Source organism: Eptesicus fuscus, chromosome 4 (assembly GCF_027574615.1).
Source record: "Eptesicus fuscus isolate TK198812 chromosome 4, DD_ASM_mEF_20220401, whole genome shotgun sequence".
NCBI lineage: Eukaryota > Metazoa > Chordata > Mammalia > Chiroptera > Vespertilionidae > Eptesicus > Eptesicus fuscus.
This window is the reverse complement of record NC_072476.1, coordinates 52815748-52837831: the sequence shown is the minus strand read 5'-3', so window position 1 is coordinate 52837831 and position 22084 is coordinate 52815748.

Genomic DNA, 22084 nt, shown 5'->3' with positions numbered 1-22084 from the left:
TTCATCATTTCTGTTGACATTATTAAAGCTGCATTTTGCTTAAATTAACCACCTCCATCTCTTTCTGCAGGCTCTTATTCAGATGAAGTGAGAATAGATAATAGTTCACAAAGAATACACATGCAAGCCTATGCATAAAAATAGAATGAAATAGATTAGGTTTTTTGATGTCTGATACTTAGGCTCAGTTATTAATTATAATTATGAATCATCCACAATTTTATTTGGTTTATTTGTTGCTTACAGAGATAGCAACTAGGTAGGAAATCAGAAAACAGTGGAGAAAAGGAGGTAAGTCAAAATTTGTGATGTGCCCTTCTTTTATTGTGTACACATGATCATTGATGAAGAAATGTATCATTGTCTAGTGCATAGATATTGAAGTCTATGTGCTACTATATTCCTTATTTACTTCTTTTTAAATATGTGAATGTATAAAGGCATACAGGTTCAGTAGAGGATAAAGAAATTGGAAGAATATGAAATACACCCCAATATCCTTTCTGAGTTAATGAAGAACATATGCACATTTAATCAGTCCTACAGTCTGAAATTCTGTGGCTATTGAATGCAGAGACTTGTTTTGTTATGTTATTTATAAAGAAAACAATAGCATGTAGGGAGAATAATAATGGTAGACAATAAAAAAAGGATACAGGATATGTGGTATACACTAAGAATAGGCTGCACTTAAAAGATAGGGTCTTACCATTTGAACCAGTATACTGAGCATGATGTGGTGAATCAATAAAACCCTGAACTCTCGCCACCAGTCAGGAATTGAGATTACACTACATTATATTTATCATGGATTATATTATTGCTCTTAATAGAAATTTATTTTCAGCATTATTACATTTATGGACTTGTCCCAATTATGCCCCAATTAATTGATTATCTGTCTAGAATTAGTGGGACAAACGCAGGTGACCAGGAGTCAGCAATAATGGCCTATCCCCTGGTACTTCAATGTCTAGACAGCTGAGCCGAACCGGAACACATGACACACAAGACAGAATTAGTATGCAATCACACAGGGTTTATTTACCTATTCCTAGTGGGTCCTAGGCTCCGGCAAAGGCCTCCCGGCGATGCGCACCGAAAGACAGACGACGAAGACAGAGACAGACAGGCGGCCGCAGTTGGTTCAGGCTCACACAGCAGAGCAGTCAGGGGCTCAACTCATGGAGCTACGTGGAGTCCTCCTCCATCAGGCAGGAGACGTCGACTGAGGAAAGGTCCCATGCTTATATAGCCGGTAGTAAACAACTTGTATCCTTATCAGTGTGGGCCAGACGGTGTGCCTTATGCTAGGAGCAGGGCATTTACACTTTAAGGGCTCAGGGCTTTACATCAAGATAGTGGGGTGTTCATCAATTTGGAAGTTACAGAGTATTGGGGTATCCACACAGCAAGCATTTCACACAATAATTATTTCATACATTAGAGGGGTTTCCTTATGACCATAACATTATTATAACAGGACTTAACCTTCTTGAAAAGTAAAACAGACATATAATACTCTTCCAAACACTGCAACACAAGAAAACACAGGGGTAGAAGCAAGTACTCAGATTTAATGGAGAGAAAAGTTGAGAAAGAGAGCAGATAGGGTATAATACAGCCATCCATAGTCTGGAAAGTAAAGTAAGCAGATAGCAATGAAGCAAAATCTCCCTTTCACAGTTTCTTAGTTACTTGCATCAACTTGGAGGCAGTGTATATGAATTCAGATGAATACATACAATATTATTTTTTATTGATTTCAGAGAGGAAGGGAGAGGAGAGAAAGAAATATCAATGATGAGAGAAAATGATTGATCCGCTGCTTCCTGCATGCCCCCTACTGGGGATCGAGTCCTCAACCTGGGCATGTGCCCTGGCTGGCAATCGAACCTCCTGGTTCATAGGTTGACCATTGAACCACACAGGCCAGGCATACATACAGTATTTTCAAGGGTTTCCAGTTCATGATGGTGGAAAGAGCACTATTTGCTTAGTAAAAATATCCCACGTTAGTAGTTAAAAGCTACTATAATGAAGGAGGAGAAAGAGAAAGGGGAGGAGAAAGAGGCCATTGCAAGGCTGATAAAACAGTAATAGAGGAATATTTCCATGGATTTCTGAAAGACCCAAAGCAGATGTGATAATACTAATAAACCAGAGCAGAGAAAACTCATACCAAAAACACTCAAGTAAAACAGTTACAGCAGAGAATTAAAGTAATATACTGGATGGAACTGAATGGAACCCAGGACCCAATTCGGCTTGGGGATGGGGGTGGGAGGCAGACAGGGCAACAGAAGAGAACTGTGAGGCAGAAATCGCAGATGGAAATTGTCAGACTACTTTAACTAAACGGCTGGGTCAGTCAAAACCTCTCATTCTCCATGAAAGGAAGGCTGTTGTTGCAGCATTTGCCTTCTACTGGAGTTCAAAGAAAGGGTGGTAAGAAGGGGACGTTTGCCTGGAGAGGATATAGAGTATGTATGGGTTTTGGACTGGGGTGAGAGAAAGGGCAGATTCTAACATTACTGTGGAACACCCCATAGAGTCAGGAGTGAATAAACTGAACATCTATACACAGAAGAAAGGAAAAATATTATTTTTGGCTAAAACTAAGTAATCCTTTGTCTTTATGATTCTTAGTCTCAAACTAAAGGAGGATGGACTTTATTTTGAAAGTAATTATTTCTCTTTTTGGCAAGCAGAACATTCTAGTTTACACAAAAGTCCCTGAGTAACTTCTTGACAAAGAAGCATTGGTATTGGGTCTGGAGCTGTCTAATTATTTATTCTTCATAGGCCAGTGATAAGATAAAGATAATAAAATAAAGTGGAAAAAAAGAGTCATGAATTGAAATAAATTTTTTGGATTATAAATTGAGCTTCTTTACTTTAACTAATCTATTTCATATTTGTTAATCCTCCTGCTTAATTCTATCTAGAGTGGGAAATAGAGTAGATGAATTAAGCTAAAGGGCAGGCAGGAGAATCTGAGCAGCAAAGTTTTGGAAGTTTTATCAGTAAGTTTATAATATAGGAAATTCTTAGAGGATGCAACATCATTTTTAAAGGCCAATATGAATGCTGCTGCTTCCCCCTTAAACTTGTTCCCTTTCATCAGCATGGGTAATCACAAACTGAATAAACATGAGCATATGTTTACAATACTCTCTAGAATATGTTATTGTAGTGGCATAAACATAGGTCATCAGATGAAGAATATGGCATAAAAACATAAGGAAAATCACACAGGCTTTTTATTTCTCCATATTTCTACACAAATAACTACAGCAATATATAGAAAAGAATATAAAAATAAAGATTGGTGTTCAAAGACTCCAGGTTGACTTTACCCTGTCCAAATTTACTTGTAAATTGTCAACTTTCAGCTTTACCTTAAACTGGGTTGACTTTACCAGATTATGTTATGTCCTTGACAACCATTTACTATTTTATAGTTTAATTAATTTACATTGAACCCTTTTAAAGTTTACAATTCAATGTTTTTAGTATACCCACAGAGTTGTACAATGATTGGCAAAATATTTTTGGAATGTTCTTATCATACCCAAGGAAACCGCATAACCAATTGCAGTCATTTCTCCATTCCAACTCACTCCCTATATCTTCATCCACTTCCTGTCTCTATAGTTTTGTTTTGTTTTGTTTATTCTGCACATGTCATTTGAAAGGAATAAAATGACTTGCCATCTTCTTGGGCTGGTACTTTCACTTAGCACAATGTTTTCAAGGTTCATCCATAATGTAGTCTGTATCAGAACCTGATTATTTTTTAAGAGTTTCTGAGAAATAGAAACAAAAAAACTAGACAGGTTGGAATAAACTGATAAGGAGGAATACAATAGGATAGACAGTCACAAAGTTAAAGAAGACAAATCCTACAGGTCCTTGTAGGTTGAAATACATAGGGTTTTTTTGTTTGTTTGTTTGTTTTGTTTTGGGGGGTGATATGCAATAGCCTCTGTGGGCTTTTGAACAGAGTGACATGAACTGACCTGTGTTTTAAAAGGACCACTTTCACTGATATGCTGCTGATACACAGGAGCTAATGAGAATGGCAGGTGAGATAAGAGCATGATGGGAAGGCAGGAAACATGTTAGAAGAAGTCTATCAAAGAGAAGGAATCAAGAACTCAGGAAAATGATTCAGTGCTAAGAAGTAATAAGATGAGGACTAAAACTTGATCATTGGTTTTAGCAAACTAGAGGTCATTCAAGACCATGAAAAGGGCAGTTTCCGTGGAATGGTAGAGAAGAAAGCCTGGTTGGAGTGGATTTCGGTGACAACAAAGGACAGAAACTGTAAATTCTAAGTATAGAAAACTTTCAGTAACTCATGTTGTAAAGGAGAACAAGAAATGAAACAAGTGGAAGCACAAATGAGGTCAAAAGAAGGTTTATGACTTGCAATAGTGAGCATTTACAAAAACTCACAGATTGACACAACAGAGTTACAAATGAAACTAGAAATAATAATAAAAATACTAAAATTGCTGAGCCTTAGTGGATATTGAATTTTTGTTTGCTTTATTCCACAGAGCATCTTTTCTCCCTTTTCTTGAAAATACCAACCTTTCATTGTGATGTTTTCCATTTTTGATGTCTTAATAATAAGGCAGTGAAATGTCCTTTTTCTTTTTTAAGAAGGAACACTGATTTTTTCCCCCTTGAAAAACACTGTCTGGATTTTAATTCACAATATCAAATTCTGCTGAGTCTTAAAGAAGAAAGTTCTAAACAGAATTCTAAGAATCACTAATCAGGCAATTAAAATCAAATTTTCAAACTAATGAAAAGGAAGCCTTCAATGTATTTTTGCAACTCTTGAGGACTGCAGAATGATATTGATTTCTTTATTGATTTTTCTTAATATTTCTGGGAATATTATGTGTACATACTAAGATATTGGCATTTTAATACCTTTCTTTGGAGGAAAATATGCATGGGAATTTTTGCTAAAAAGGAATGCTAAATAATTGCACATCAACTTTAATATAAACAGGTAAATGAAAAGTTGGATGCTCTTATTTGCTCTATCTGCTGTGTCTCCTGAGGCTTTGCTTCCCAGAGTCATTTTTGAAAAGGCAAGTGTATCTCGATTAATTACCTATTTACAAGACTTTAGAATGAGATCTTCTAGACACATACCCTTTTAACTGAAACCTGGTCATGATATGCTAAAATGTCAACAAAGTCATTTAATCATGCAGCACCATGAATTTCTTACAATGATTCCTTTTAGGGCTGTTAGCAAACGGTACAGAGGCCCATCTCAGGATTGATTTGAAGAAAAGCAGCAGTGGGTCCTCCTCTTCACTCCTTTATTCCCTGTGATCTATTCTTAGGCTTGAAGATCATTAATAACCGCAAATACAAAGCTGTCATGTTCTTTTTCTGAAAAATCTCCTGGGCTCTAATTTTTTAGAGTAAAAATATTTTTTGTCATCTTTCCATTGTTTAAAGATTATAAAATAACAATACTATTTGTGAATACATATAAACAAACAAACAAAAAACACCAACAAAGACTTCTTAAAGACCAGTGGATTGAATGTGGTTAGTTCACTATTTTATAATCATTTCTAATAAAAAGTATAATTGAATGTGGCATTTTAGTGATCAAAACATAATGTTTATGTAAAAGTGTCTCTTCCCAAAATATTACTTTTTATAGAATGTCATCTTATCATCAGTCAATATGTATATATTTACATAAAAGTGTCTTAACTAAACTAGAACAATTATTAGATAACTATTAGATATCAACCTAAAAAAACCCACTTGCTATTTTTTAAAAAGCAACTTTAATGGAAATAGTGTATAAATATATAATTAACTGTTAAGAAGTCTTCTGTATTGGTCTATTTCAAATTTCAACCAACGTAATGCTTGCAGATGATACAGTAAGTATATCATAAATCAATTTATCAGTTATTTCTCATATAGAAAAAAATTCTTAAAAATTATGAAGTAAATAAGTTATCAAAGTTGATGGAAATATATAAATTGTCATATATTCTTTAAAACAGAGGGTTTCCCAGTCAGTGTGGCTCCTTGATTGAGCATTGATCTATGAACCAGGTCATGGTTCCATTCCAGGTCAGGGCACATGCCCCAATTGCAGGCTTGATCCCCAGTGGGAGAAGTGTAGGAGACAGTCAATCAATGATTATCTCTCATCATTGATATTTCTATCTCCCTTCCTCTCTGAAATCAATAAAAATAAATATATTAAACAAATAAAATTAGAGGGTTACCCTATTATTCCAGACAAGACAGAAAATGCTGGGAAGAGAGTCGAGAGGTATTCTTCTTTATCAAATGTGAAGGTGAAGATGATTTCCCCCTGATAGCATAACAATAGAAGACTTCACAAAAATAAAATCAAAGAAAACAACGAACTTCAGTTAGGGTCCTTTTTACAAGCAATCATTTAGAAAATATACCATTTTTATTTATTTTCATTAAAGGACATACTGAAATGATAGAATTTTGCTTGACTAAGACATGTCACAATTGTTATTACTTTTTTTTGCTTTTGAAAATAAAAAATCTATCTCTAAATTGTGAAGAAAAGTGAATGATTTTGCTGGGTGTTTTCCTTTTCTATTCCTAATCTTTTCACACATAGAAAATATGTTGTGCAAATGAGGAGAAATAATATTTAGAAATAGAAGAGGTTCTCTACATTCTAAGATAGTACTTATATTACTCATTCCTAGGGCAGTATGCAAAGACTCTATAAAATGTTTTTTATTAACTTTTGGCAACATATATAAATATTAGTATATTGTATTTTGAAATATTAAGACAAAACATTAAGTTCAAGTTGAATATGTAGAAGGTTATTATATTATATCTAGTGGCCTGGTGCACAAAATTTGTGCATGGGGGGATTCCCTCAGCCCAGCCTGCACCCTCTCTAATCGAAAACCCCTTGGGAGATGTCTGACCACCATTTTAGGCCCGATCCCCTGTGGGATCGGATATCCAGCGATCGGATATCCCTCTCGCAATCTGGGACCGCTGGCTCCTAACCGCTCACCTGCCTGCCTGCCTGCTTGCCCCTAACCCCTCTGCCTGCCTGATCACCCCTAACCTCTCTGCCTGCCTGCCTGATTGCCCCTAACTGCCTCTGCCTGCATGCCTGATCACCCCTAACTGCCCTCCCCTGCCAGCCTGGTTGCCCACAATTGTCCTCGCCTGCCAGCCTGGTTGCCCACAATTGCCCTCCCCTGCTGGCCTGATCTCGCCCCCAATGGCCCTCCCCTGCCAGCCTGATCTTGCCCCAAACTGCCCTCCCCTGCCTGCCTGATCACCCACAACTGCCCTCCCCTGCTGGCCTGATCTTGCTCCCAACAGCCCTCCCCTGCCAGCCTGATTGCCCCTAACTGCCTCTGCCTACCTGATCATCCCTAACTGCCCTCCCTGCCGGCCTGATCTTGCTCCCAGCTGCCCTCCCCTGCTGGCCTGATCACCCCTAACGGCCTCTGCCTTGGCCCACACCACCATGGCTTTGTCCTGGAAGGAAGTCAAACGTCTGGAAGATGGCCAGTTGACCCATCTAATTAGCAGTATAGATAGATTTTTAGTAGTATAGATAGATTATATAGCATAGGATTGCTTAAGTGGTGGCGGGGGGGGGGGGACTTTTTTATCAGGAGGAGATGCTCTTGGCAGACAAAAATACATAATCCCTATATCTAGACTGATAGCCAGCCATATGCACTATACAGCCAAACCGGTCATTAAAAAATTGAACTGCTTTCTTATACCTTACACCAAACGGCTGTTGCCCTTAAAACTCCTCCTCAGCCCCAACCATAGGTTCTGCCTTCGCAATTCACCCAGATTAGGTTCTGATTGGTCAGTTTCTATGCCAGTCAGCGTCAAAAGCTTCGCCTCCTAGGCAGTCATTGGCTCCTTGCACTTTACCCAGATTTGGTTCTGATTGGTTGGTTTCTATGCCAGTGGCATCTCTGGGCATATCAATGGTCCTGATCAGAGAGGTGGGGCTGATCAACAGCCCCAGCAGAGGCCCGAGAGAAAGAGTGGCACAGCTGCTGCCCAGGCCTTAAGAGAAAGAGAGAGGCAAGGGCTGATCAACAGAGGCTATGGATCAGACCCTGCTTTTCTGTCCAGGCCTCTCTTTGGGCATGATCCACAGCCCCCTTGGCAGTCAGTGCTGGGTCAAGGCATCCGCATTGGTGGGCAGTCAGTATACTGGGTCACCACGGCAACCCAGCACTGACTTCTGATTGGTCAAGCCTTCGGTCATTTTGGATGTTACAGACCCTGGGTTTTTATATATTAGGATGTCATAGTCCATATCTGACTGCTAAATTAAAAGACTACTCATACTATATAAAAAATGAGAACCTACTTGAATATTATATTACTTCTTTAGAGAAAATAAATGACAAAATGGTACCTGAACTTGCACCAAATAATACTTGTGTAGTTAAAATGATGTATTTTATTTAGTTAGCTTTTAACATTTAAAATCAGTTAATTATGCCCAGCCGGAGTGGCTGAGTGTTGACCTATGAACCAGGCAGTCACACGGTTTGATTCCTGGTCAGGGCACATGCTGGGATTGTGGGCTCGATCCCCACACTATAGCAGATCAGTGATTCTCTCTCATCATTGATGTTTCTCTCTCTCACTTTCCCTCTTGGAATTTGGAAGAAAGCAGAAAGAGTAACAGGACTGGAAAGGGGAATAATTATCTTCAGTAAAGTAGAGGTATGATTTGACCAAACATGAATAGAAGTGTAAACAGTGTTATGGAGGTGACTAACAAAAGTTGGTAAAAGAGGCTGCCTATGGGGAATTGGATGAGGGTTCCAAAAAGATAGGAATTTTATTTTCAAGCTCCTGAGTATTATTTTAACTACATAAAGGAATAGATTTAATCAGATCACAACATATACGAGGGTAGGCATTTTTATGTAGTTTATGAGAAAAATAATTTCGGAAAATTTTTTCACTATTTAATGTTAACTGTAGGTCCTACACCTGTCTCCGACTACTTTTACAGTCTTAGGTGGTTGGAATTTTCATTTAGGTATTGTCTATGGGTGATTTTGTGCAATAACAGCAGAGTTGAGTACTTGTGACAAACACAGCTTCCAAAGTCTAAAATAGTTACTATCTGGTCATGTACAGGAAAATTTTGCTGACCTCTCCCTAGAGCAAGGTAAAAAAATGAGACAAAAGAGAGTTTGTATCTCTCCAAGCATGTGAAAGTAGGGCAGCTGTGTACCTTTACAGAATTGTTCTAATTAGAGATGCTAATTTTTCACAGAAACAGTGTAGGCATCAGGATGGATTACATGATCCTGGGCTACATGACATTTGTAATTAACACACTCAGGTCACCCTGCAGAAAGAGCAACATGTTAGGTCATATAAAAGTGTGTTTTCATGGGACCAGAGGGAGTGAGAAGGATCCTTCCTAACCAACCTTTAATGTGTAGGTGCCTCAGGTGTAAAGAGCCAGAGTAAAGAGTTTGAGGGCTTTGCGGTTCTGCCTAGTTTGGGAGTTTTACCATCACTGGGCTCAGAACCTGAGACGCTCAGAGGACAGTCACAAGAAGGGTTATGGTCATTGATGAAGACTTGGGATTGTGTGGTATATGGAAATAGACCCATGCTTTTAGAGAAGTCAGATAGAAGTAATATGGAATACTGAATAAAATAAATAGAAAAACAGTGCTAAGTAATAAAATGGTAAACTAATTTGAAAAATTAAAGAAAAAAAGGTATACTTTCTATATGTCACATACGCAAAGCACTTGAAAATTTTGTGCAATTTAAATGTACATATGGACGTGGAGATTTTCTATAGCTGCTGAAATGTAGTTACAGTGGCCACTATAATGGAAGTTGGATATGTAGATATATTTTTAATTAGGCAAACAAACAACAAACCTTTATTTCAGTTGGTTTAGTAAGAAAGCAATATATGTACCAAACAATAGTGCTCACTATGTAAAGCAAGGCATTCCAAATTTTGAAGATATTAGTATACTAAAGATGTCTTCCCACAAACTAGCTTGTATCACACTAGCTTGTTGATTTTTGGCAGATGCATTAGATAAAGAAGAGTTAAGTGCCTCCTATGGGCATCATAATTATTGGAGAACTCAGAAGAGAATGTTTTAAATATTTTTTCGCATCCTAAAAATCAACATATATAATTAATTAAAAATAAAAGGTTTTAGCCTGGTCTGTGTGGCTCAGAGGTTGAGTTGTCAACCGAGGAACCAAGAGGTCACTGGTTTAATTTCGGGCCAGGACACATTCCTGAGTTGCAGCTCTGCTCTATCCCTATTAGGGGGTGTGCAGGAGGCAGTCGATCACTGATGTTTCTATCTATCCCTCTCCCTTCCTCTCTCTCTAAAAATCAATAAAACCATATTTTAAGAAATAAAAAATAAATAAAGGGTTTCATAAAGTGATTCGGAACCTTATTACTTCTTCAGTCTCATCATTCCTCACTCCCTTCTCATTGTCTCAGCTCAAATCACTTGAAGTTTCATCTGTATCCTATATTATATTATGCTTCCTCTTTCAGGGCATGTGAAATTGTGCTTAGCTGGCATTGTCAATTTACTCATTTCTGGGACCTCTTGTCTTCTTGGGTCCAATGTTATTCTAGTAATAACACAGTAGGTGCTTGATAGCTGATGGTTAAATATATAGTTTAATTAATCAACTTATAATAACGACAACAAAATTCACCCCAAAGTTGCCGAAACCAGTTTGGCTCAGTGGATAGAGCATCGGCCTGCGGACTCAAGGGTCCCAGGTTCGATTCCTGTCAAGGGCATGTACCTTGGTTGCGGGCACATCCCCATTGGGGGTTGTGCAGGAGGCAGCTGATCGATGTTTCTCTCTCATCGATGTTTCTGACTCTCTATCTCTCTCCCTTCCTCTCTGCAAAAAATCAATAAAATACATTAAAAAAAAAATTCACCCCAAAGTCATCTCTTGGTGTATTTGTTGGTTATATATCCTAGAATTTAAGTGTGTTTTTCATTGTTTTTGAAACTAAAGGAGGGAGGGAAGCAACTAAAACTACACACCCTTTTTGTATGAAAGATGATCATTTCTAAAGTGCTTAAACACAGATAATATACTTAATCCTCACACCAGTGAGAGTGTGCAGATTATCATCTTCTGTTTTAAAAATGTGGAAACCGTAAACCAGCGAGGCCAAATAACTTGCCCAAGGTCACAAAACTAGAAAGCACTAGCACTGGGACTTAAGCCAAGGTCTTCTGATTTTCTTCCAACACTCTCTCCATTATGTGTGGATATGTGCCAACCTGAACTGAATACTGTGAGAGAGAATGCTTGTAGCTGGATAATTTCTATTTGTAATTTGAGATTCACTTCCAGTTTAATAACATTGCATGATTGCTGGAGAGAAAGACATGGTGAAGTGGGTAGGTCCTACAGGAGAAGGGCAGACTTAATAATTATGATTCCAGGGGGCACAATCCTTGTGCCGAAACTCTTTATTTCCCTGGATGATGACATTAGAAATTTACTCAGCTGAGAAAGTGATGGCCTTGGGAAACTTCTCTAAAGGGATACCGTGAGTTTTATTCACTTCATCACATAATTAATACTCTATTCTGAAATCAAGTGTGAAGTTTCTGAAATAAAGTCTGGCGTCGCTGAAACTTTGCAAAGAAATTCGATTAGTGCTAATTCTGTTTCTGTTTGGTGCATTTCTTGTTCTCCTATTTCTACACTTCCCAGGATGATTTTTCCTGTGAAAAGGAGATGTTTACAGAAAATCTTATTTTTTAAAAATCACAGATGTAGCTATATGCAAGTGAAAAAACGATCGTGGTATCATCTTTTGTCAGCATGAAGACATACAGTAAGCAATTGTAAAAAACAAAAAAAGGCAGGAGAAAGGAGAATAAGGAATAGACAAACAGAACCTGGAAGTAATCAGCATAATGTGTGAATATTAAAACAGTGATGAAACCATGTGACCTAGAGGAACTCAGCTAGGCTGAGACTAAGGATATACTAGTATATATTCTGTTTCCAGAACTATCACTTCACTTGCTATATGATTCTAAGTACCTTAATTATCTGTATTATAGCATGCTCACCAAAGGGGAAGCCAATTGGGCACGTACTGGTATATAAAAATGTGACTAACCTAGCATTGTATTGGGGGGTGTGACATGAGTCTGTTATTCTGGAATTACATAATGGAGATGTCTGTTACAAAGCCTTGATTAATGCTTGGAAATAATCTTCTTTGTCTTTCAGACTCCTGGAGTCACTCCACTTCTATCTCACCTAACAAGATGAGGCCGACTAGCTGTGAGCTTGTTATCCATGGACAAAGGCCAGTAGTCCTCTATAGAGAAAAGGTTATAATTGGAAAATCCTAGGCTCTGGTACAGTTAAAACTGAGCTTGATTTCCAGCTTGCTCCCTTATTTGTCCCCTTTACCTCTGTTTAGTGACTGACTCTCTTGGAGCCAAGGCTCTGAGTGTAATTTTAAAATATTTATCATCAAATTGTATTTCTCAAACAGATAAAATGCCCAAATACATTTCCTATACTAAGTCAATGATGTTCACTTTCCTTTGGAAAGGAATTTTTTAGTAGAAAGGAGAAAAGCTTACCTAAAATAAGCTAAAAAGCTATTTAGAAATTTTATGGACTTTAGTTACCCCTGAATCCAAGAAATTGGCTTGATATGGGTAAATTCAGACTTAGACTAGTCTCTCTCTCCCCATGTAAGTCTGTTAATTTACCTCCCATTTGCCAATAGGGATTCCTGAGATAGGGTCCTGATAGGACTATGTACCACCCTATCTATTCTCCTGTGTTTGTTGTGGGGTAGGGGCGTCGGGGAAGGACAGAAAAAGAGATGTGGATGTTTGGTCGCCTAAGTTAGAGGAAAAACAATTCCAGAATAGGAAAGAAGGCTCTTTGTGGTGAGACAAAATGTAGGCAGGCAATAAACAAACAAATACTCACTAAGCCTTTTACACTTGATGTCACTCACATTAATTTTCTAAAAATACTCACAAAACCTGTATTTGAATATGTTTCCTTAATTTACTACCAAGCACAGGTTTAATGATAAATATGGAGGTTATTTTCTCCCTATTAAAGTTATTGGTAGATTAAGTTTTACTCTTCTGTTTCTGATTATTTTTCATCATCTTCAATCACTTCATTCTCACACTGTCATTTGTCCTTCTTTCTTTTTCATCCTAGATGAGTCAGACAGCAATGAATGAGGAAAGAGTTGTTCAGAGGAGGGTTATAGTTTTTTTTTTTTTTTACTTACTTTTTCCATTGTTTGGATTTTTAATCAAACCCAAATCACTAGGTACAAACATAATAATTCCTTAAGATGGAGAAAACAATACGGAATACTTTAGAAGGCTTGACCTTCAGACTTAGTTGCTGAAACGAATGACTAGAGCAGTGGCAATGTGCATGTATTGGTGGGCAGCCCCCCCACCACATTTTCAATAAATCTCTTTTGATGATCCTTTTATATGTGAGACCTACTTAGTCTAGGATCACATATTGGCATACACTTGAATTTCTTTTGTTCAAAATGCCATGAAATCTAGTGTATAAATGAATGTTTTAAAGAGAAGAATGAATCAAACTGTTAGAATTACATATCTGGGAGAGTCTAACATTGATGTGATATATTGGATTAATTTAAGAAAAGTTGACTTTCAGTTAGTTTTGTATTTGTTCCTCCAAGCAAACAAAGATTTACTCATTGTCGTCTGCTACCATCTGGCCTTGAAACAATAGAAATTACAACAATCTCAATAGGATCAAAGTTATGCTTCTTTTTTTATGAATTTATGAATTCAAGAACATGACCACATATTAATATAGGCTGATAACTAATAGACAGATAGGAAATGTGTAATTTTTATATTAAAAAATAAGAGGATTTGTTATAGGCAGGGATGATGGCCAGGTACAGAAGGTCACCAGTGGGGGAAGCCCTGGATGCCTACCAAGGGGCAAAATTGGGAAAACAAGAACCTTGCCTCCAGGGTAACCTTTCCTCTCCTAGCACATCATTGGTCATGTGGTTAGACCCCCTGACCTTTTCTTCCCTAAAGATAACATCTAGACCTCAGTTGTATTTCAGCTCCAGGCCCAAAAAAGCAGCAAAACCAGACAATGAACTCTGTACCTGTCTCAATACCAGCTGAATTGACTAATGACCCCCACCCTTGTGCTGACCAATCAGTGGAGACCAGGACCCTGAAAGAGCACAGCTGATGAACATTCTATTGAGACCTCCCCTAAGACTCCCACGTGCCAGAGAGAGATAAATACCCTTAACACAAAGGGCCCAGCTGTGTCCTCCCCTAGTGGAGCGTGCCTCTGCCATTCCCTTTCCTCTCGTCTTCCCCCACAGACACATAAGGGACCGCATGAGACTGCAACCAGGGGAGCAATGGATGGTGGCAGCTCGTCTGGGGCTAACCCCCTGAACCTGTCTCCAAGGCCCCCTTTTCTCTGACTTCCCAGTGAGCCAGGGCAGCCCAGCCTAGGCTCTCCTGCTGCTGCTTCTACACCCTTGTTTCACTGTCCTGTGTGTTTTTGCTGCTGCCAACAAATTCTTGCTTGCTTTGCTGCACTTTGTCTCTTGAGTGAAATATTTCCTTCAAGAAGACAAGAACTGACGTCTCGCCATCCTCCTGGTAACATATTGTCAGAGTCGAAAGAATACAACCTAACAAAATAATACGAAAACAAAGAAACAAACATCTTCCTGCTAATTCAAAGACTGCAGCTGAACAACTTTGATGTGCATCCAAGCAATGATCAGTTCCTACATCGGACATTTTAAAGGTAAAGGACGACATCTTTATTAATGACGTTTTCCTTATGAGAAAAGTTAAATAGCAAGTTAATTATCCTGTGCAGCGTGGAGGCAAGGTTTTTTGTTTTTGTCTTTGTTTTAATTGATTGGCGTGGCATTGGTTAATAGGATCACATAAGTTTCAGGTGTAGGTTTCTGTTAAAAGATCTGTGTGTTGCACTGTGAAATCATTTTAAAGGATCACACACACACAAATGTTCTTATGGGCTTTTAGATGGTTGCAAATTTAGAAACCTAAGTTCCTGCAGTCAGCTGATGGAGGTCCTTCATAAAGCATAACATGTGCTCATATTCTTTCTTAAGACCTGCTTAGACAAATTCATCAGGCTCAATGAACAGTAAAGACTGAAGGGAAAAGACCGGAAAAGAGACTAAACTTAAGGGGGTTACATACAAAGGAGAGTCTCTCTCCTGGTGATACTTTGTGTTGGTAATCTATTTTTTATTTATTCCTAAAAGACATGCGATGGCTTACAGTTTAACAGAGCTTCATGTGTTTTATCAGGAGAAAAAGTGCTAGTTTCTAAGTTGACAAGTATGTTGGAGTATGAGACTAGAGTTAATGGATGTTACCTTCTGGCCCTGTAAGTTGATATAGTTTTCTGACACCTCTAACCAAAACAAAGCAAAGAACAACAAAAAATCCAATGACAACAACAACAACAACAACAACAACAACAAAAAGCCACGTATCTGCAAACAGATTGCAAAGACACCTTTATTGAAGTTAGTGTTAAATGGGTTTGTATCTAAGGAATATTATTTAAAAAAAAAATGAGTTTTATGTTTAGCTGTGGTTTTGCCAGAAATATAAAACACTTTTTAACACATGTAAGGTGTAGAAAATTTAAGGCTACAATCTTAGGTGTATAAGATGTATAACTCTTTTCTTTTGTAATAATTAACCTAATGTCTATTTTGGAAATGACATTATATTATAACAAAATTAGATCATAGTTAATTCTATTTTCATTCCTGGATAGTTGTAGTTAAACTCCTTTGGAGTGATATAATGACATAACATTCTTGTGTTAAGGGATATACACAATCATTGTCATCAGAGAGCGAAACTAACATGCCCTGGGTGTGCATCCTCCCACTGGCTTCCAGTGTCAGTTTTTTCTGGGAACTTAGATGTTGTACCTGTTGACTTCAGGACAGATTGAAATCTGGCTTTCTCTGCTATTTCTGAGCCCCTTTCTATACTTCTTTATGGTTATTAAAAAGCTGATACAGTTGTCTATAAGGAACTTGCCCCTTTTATGCTACTCCAGAAAAAGGTAAAGGCATTCCACTCCTCTAGAAGTTCCACTTTTCTCAATACCATGTCAGAATGAGTGGAAGCTCCAGGATGCTAACTCAGGCTCACAGGCCATTTCTGTGTTGGACTCAGGAAGGTCCTGTGAGGTTGAATTCATTTTCTAGGCATTATGTGGGCAATGGGGCTCAACTTCTCTCTGCTTATAAATCCCTTAATTATCTGGGATATCTGTTCTACCTTTTCTACATGTCTACACATTTACGTATATGTTTTTTTAACTTTTTAAAAATATATATTTTTTGGTTTCAAAGAGGAAGGGAAAGGAAGAGAGAGAGAGAAATATCAATCATGAGAGAGAATCACTGATTGGCTGCCTCCTGCATGCCCCCACACTGGGGATAGAGCCCACAACTCAGGCATGTTCCCTGACTGGGAATTCACTGTGACGTCCTGGTTCATAGGTCAACACTCAACCACTGAGCCACACCAGCCAGGTGGGATTGTAGCTTTTTAAAGTCTTTTTTGGCAAGACATTTTCCATTTTACTTTTCCAATTACTATCAAGTTGCAGAATATCATTTTTTCATAAAAAGAAGAAAATAATAACAGTATTTCCTTCCCCTTTAAGTTAGCAGCAATTTGGAAAATTTTATCAAGTAAAGTACCTGTTTTTTCCCCTCGTTTATTTAGAAGCAGAAATGTCATTTGAACTTTTGTCTTTGCTTTATAACAATTATTAATAATTACCCAAAATATTTGTATTTCTTGGGAGCATTTGCTAAACTAACCCTAATGTAGCTATGTAGAAATTTATAGCAGTCTGCTTTAGTGCTCTTGGAATGCTAGATTTTTCTTCAACCAAAAATACATTAACTTTAACAATTTATTCCTTATTCTCCAAAATATTTACATTTTTATGTGAAAAGGGACACTGGTTGTACCAAAAATAAATTCTGACTCAATCACCTGAAAAAATACCTGTCTAGCCAAGCAAAGAGTTCATTTTGTAAACGAGAATGAAAAACACATCAATCATGACATGTCAGAATGAGCAGAAGGAGAAACAAAGGAAAGAAGAAAGAACTTGGAGAACGCCATAGTCAGTTCTAGCATTTTATCCAAGTTCTTCATGTGAAATCATGTGAGTCATTATGCAGACTTAAAGGCAGAGTAAGTGTAGAGGGTTGGACTTGTTCACTGTTTCAAATTAGAATAATGGATGTTTTGAGTCATGTTTTAAACTCCAGAACTATTTTTTAATAAAATATATTGGCTATTAGTTTTATATTAGTCATAATATTTTCCTAAAGTTTATCAAGCTAAATAAAATAAAAATAAAGGTAAATAATTTTTTAGAGGTAAATATTTGTTAAATATTTGCAAATAGTTATAGCAGTCATAAAACATTTTACTATGCTCTCAAGAAATAAGATGAGAAAAGAATTAGTTCTAGAAATTTAGATGTGGGAGAAACATAATAAGTTCTTTTGGTAAGCAGAAAATTAAACCAACTTTATATAATTGCCTGACAAATTTACTTATTGAGAATTAAGCTGGAGGATTAACAAATATGAACTAGATTACTTAAAGCAAAGAAGCTCAATATTTAATCCAGTAAATGTATTTCAGTTCATGGAAATGTATTTGAGTTCATGGGTCTTTTGGTCTGTTTTATTTAATTCTTTTCATCTTATATTTAGCCTTCAGTTTTGTATGGAAGGACAAATGACTGTTATCTTTATAACCAAAAATGATGCCTTTAGTCAAAAAATGTAATTCAAGTGTCCTTTTTAAACTACTGGATATTTAACATCTTATTCTAATTAGGGGATTAGAGTAAACCTGACTTGCCATAGTCGTCAGGTGATTTACTGCACCAAGCAAATGTTATTTTTAAGACATTTAACTTTATAGAAATGTGATTTTCAAATGCATCAAGATAATCTATGATCCAACATTATGAAACACAATAGAAGCTCATATTACCTTTATTTACACATATTTGGAATGTTAGTATTTCAATAGTCATTCCAACCTCCACCTCAATATTATTTGCAGGATAAGAAAAATAAGAGCACCCAAAATATGACATGGAATCAGTATAAAAAAGAGCCTTTTATACATGAATGGAAATTGCGTATTACATTCATTGTGCTGGATTGTATGTGTAAGTTTCAGGTTGTGTGAACATGAGGCTGTAAAAACTGTGTGTTTGATTCTTTCTCCCCAAGATAAAATCGGTTTCTAAAAGGAGGGAGGGATGATAATGATGTCCTTAGAGCACCAAGCAACCTTTTCCTCTGCATAGCTGCCTTAGACTCTGCAGAGCTCTCTGCAGGAGTGAAGAGCACTTGATGAAGAAGTTAGGCAGAAGCAAGGGCATGTGGTGCCGAAAAGGAGCTGTCATATACAATAGAATCAAGGAAAGGTCTCTAAGTGATGCAGCCACCTCAGTGACACATTTGGGAGGAACATTTTTAGCTATGGTAATTGAACACTTCATGCAGAAAGAGAGAGATTTGATTTTAGGAAGTGGAACCTTCCAAACCACAAAGGCAAAATGAAAAGCAGCTCTCAGATGAGATGTGCTATTATCATCAAACCACAGACTGACTCAAATCATGAAGTTAGTTAGAATCAATGTTAAAATGATGATGCTAAGTAATATACTTGAGTATCTTAATAAAGTGTGTGTGTCTTCTAAAAATTCTGGTCCTGGACTTATCCTCGTGATGAAAATTCATGGGGTATAGAGCTTTCTTTTCATGTTAATGGTTATGTTTCTGAATTAATAGTATGTGGCCTTATTTTTTGTTACTATCTATAGTAATAAAAGCATTATATGCTAATTAGACCAGACAGCCAAACGACCTTCTGGACGTCCTTCCGGATGAACTTCCGGATGAAGCCAGGGCTGCAAGGGCAGAGCCCCTTGCACGAGTTTCGTGCATAGGGCCTCTAGTATATTGATATATCTACAGTTCATTATTAGATTTTAGACATGCATGAAAGAAAATATATCATTTTCATTTTGCTAATATCTGTTAAAGGCAACAATCAAAAACTCACCTGTTTTTTTTTTCCTATAAAAACTTGATTTTGGAAGTAGTAAAAATGAATACATCTCCCTTTGTATATACTGGTTGGTGATAACTTTTTTTTTAACCAGTGGAAACTTAGATTGTGCAAAGCAATATATTTTATATATTTGGGATAGTGATCAGCTTCCAAAACCTCACTGCCCACGTTTCTGAAGCTGTTTGTCAAGTTTTGAGATGTTTACTCCATGCATCATCGGAAACTAGCCATTCAAATGAAAGATGGGGATGTCAAATTTATACCTCTCATACCAACCAGAGTTTTCTGGAAGTATGATGTCCACCTCTTGTAAATAAACTGAAACAGAGACAACTAAAGCTCCGTACTTTAAAGAACATGGAACGATGCAATAACTTCAGTGACAAACGGATCCCCAGACTGATTCTAATGCTCAGAGGTTTATGTTGTTGTTGGTTTGTGTGAGATCCAAAGTAATCTAATGTCCTTGATTTCCACAACTTAGTTGATTCATTATATTCCTAACTCCAGATTTGCTGCTTTTCTGTCATACCTGTTACATTCAACATCCAGGCACTACTCAGTTCCCAATGAAATAAAATATGTCCTAACCAGGGGGGGAAGAAAAAAAGAAGAAAAGCAATATATTTTAGAACTACAGTTCTATTTTGATTATATTTCAGTAAAATTAAGGTGTAAAAAGATTTAAAACATTGAAACATCCATGATTATTTTTGCTAGTTAGAATTTCCCTTGCTCCATCTCCATCTGAACACACCTTTTATTTCTCAAGTGTGCATGGTTTGAAATCCTCCATATAAAATAAAAGCTTACCTATGTTCAGGAGGCTATAACAAATTGCCATATACTGGGTGACTTAAACAATAAACATTTATTTCTCACATTGTAGAAGCTGGAGATGAAGGTGCCAGCATGTGAGAGTTCTAGGAGAGTGCTTTCAACCTTGTTTACAGAGGACATTCTTCTTGCTATGTCCTCAGATGGTGCAAAGAGAGCTAGTTAGCTCTCAGGTCTCTTCTCAAGGGCACTAATCCCATTCATGTGGGCTCCACCCTCATGACCTCATTAACTTCCAAAAGCCCCACATCCAAATTCTATCACATGAGTATTAGGGTTTTATAATAGGAAATTTGGGGGCTCACAAACATTCAGTCCATTGCAATACTGATTAACTTGATGAATCCTTAATTAACTCTGAAATAATCGCTGAGAATCTGTGTTCAAGAAAGGGAAAATTAAGTTTTTGAAATAAAATACTCAAAACAATCTTGTATTTAGGTAGCTTTAATGATTTACAAAAACATAGTTCCTTTACAAAGTCATCTTACTTTGACTGAACCCAAGCCTTTACACTATTAAAATTAAAATTCTTGGGTGTTTTCTTGTTTCAAAAACAATTTAACCATTCAAATATGTTTCTCTGATTATATTTATTTCATTCCTATTGAATAAGTCAGGACTAAATTTTAAAACAATATTCTATCAGTTACTGAAAATTTATCACTGTCAAGCTGTGTATAAAGATATATGGTGAATAATTATTCACAAGGAATACTATCCATTCTATTTTATTTTATCTTATTTGATTTTAATAGGAGGTCACCTTTGCATTACTGAGCATTTACCAACTCTGTCCACTTGGCCCTTTATTAATTATACTAGTAGCCCTGCACACGAATCCGTGCGCCAGTAGGTCGCTGCCCTCCTGTAGCTCCCCTTGCCCCCCCTTCATAGCTTTCTGCCCTGCCCTCTCCTGTAGTTCTCTGCCGCCACCCTCTTGTAGTTTGCTGCCCCCCCCTCCTGTAGATCCCTGACCCCGTCATTATGTGGTTGGTCGTTACGCCTCAGGGCGTAACAGATAATTAGCATATTCCTCTCATTATATATGAGGATTCTCTTTTACATAATAAATTATTTACTAATCATTTACTTATCAAATTGAAAAATACCCTTAATTAGGGCCATTCAAAAGCTATACTTTATTCTAATTCTATTGTTGAAAAAATGAAATTCTAATTCCACATCTCAGACAATCCATCTCTTTTGTTTTAGCAACTTATTTAAACTAAATTTATACTTAAAGAAAAGTTGCAAAGGTAGTAAGAAGATTCCTGTATATTACCCTTTATATAATTACTAGAGGCCTGATGCACAAAATTCATGCAAGAGTAGGCCCTCGAGCTCTGGCTTCTTCTTGGCCCCTTCCCCTTCCCCCGCTCCCCCACCCCCCGCCCACTGGTCGTTCCAGAAGGTCATTCTGCCATCCAGTCTAATTAGCATATTAGCCCTTTATTATATAGGATATATGTCTTTCAAGATCTTGATACCTTTGAAGGGTACTGATCTATCTCGTAAAAGTTCCTTCAATTTGGGTTTGTCTCGTGTTTTCTTCAGTACAATTATGCTGTTATATGTTATACTGTTAATAGTGTTTATTTGGGGGGAGTGAAAGGTATGTAAAACAGCTATATTTCTAAGAGTCAGAGTTATAAAATAGTTAATCTCAAAGAAGCATCACTTCCTCTTCCCCTCTGCTGTCCCTTTCCCACTCTTTCCTTTTACCACCATTTGGCCATGTTCCCTGTGGGTAATCAGTGAGCACATATGTGTATATATTCTTATATCCTCTTTTTTATGTATGAGGTGTAACATAACGGATACTCTTTGGGGCTTTTGTATTTTTATTTTCTTGTATGTTCTAGATATCATTCAACTATCAGCTAGCAGATATCCCCCTCATTCTTTTTTAACAGCTGCATAGTGCTCCACTGTGTAGAAGTACCACAGATTTTTCAACCACAATTACA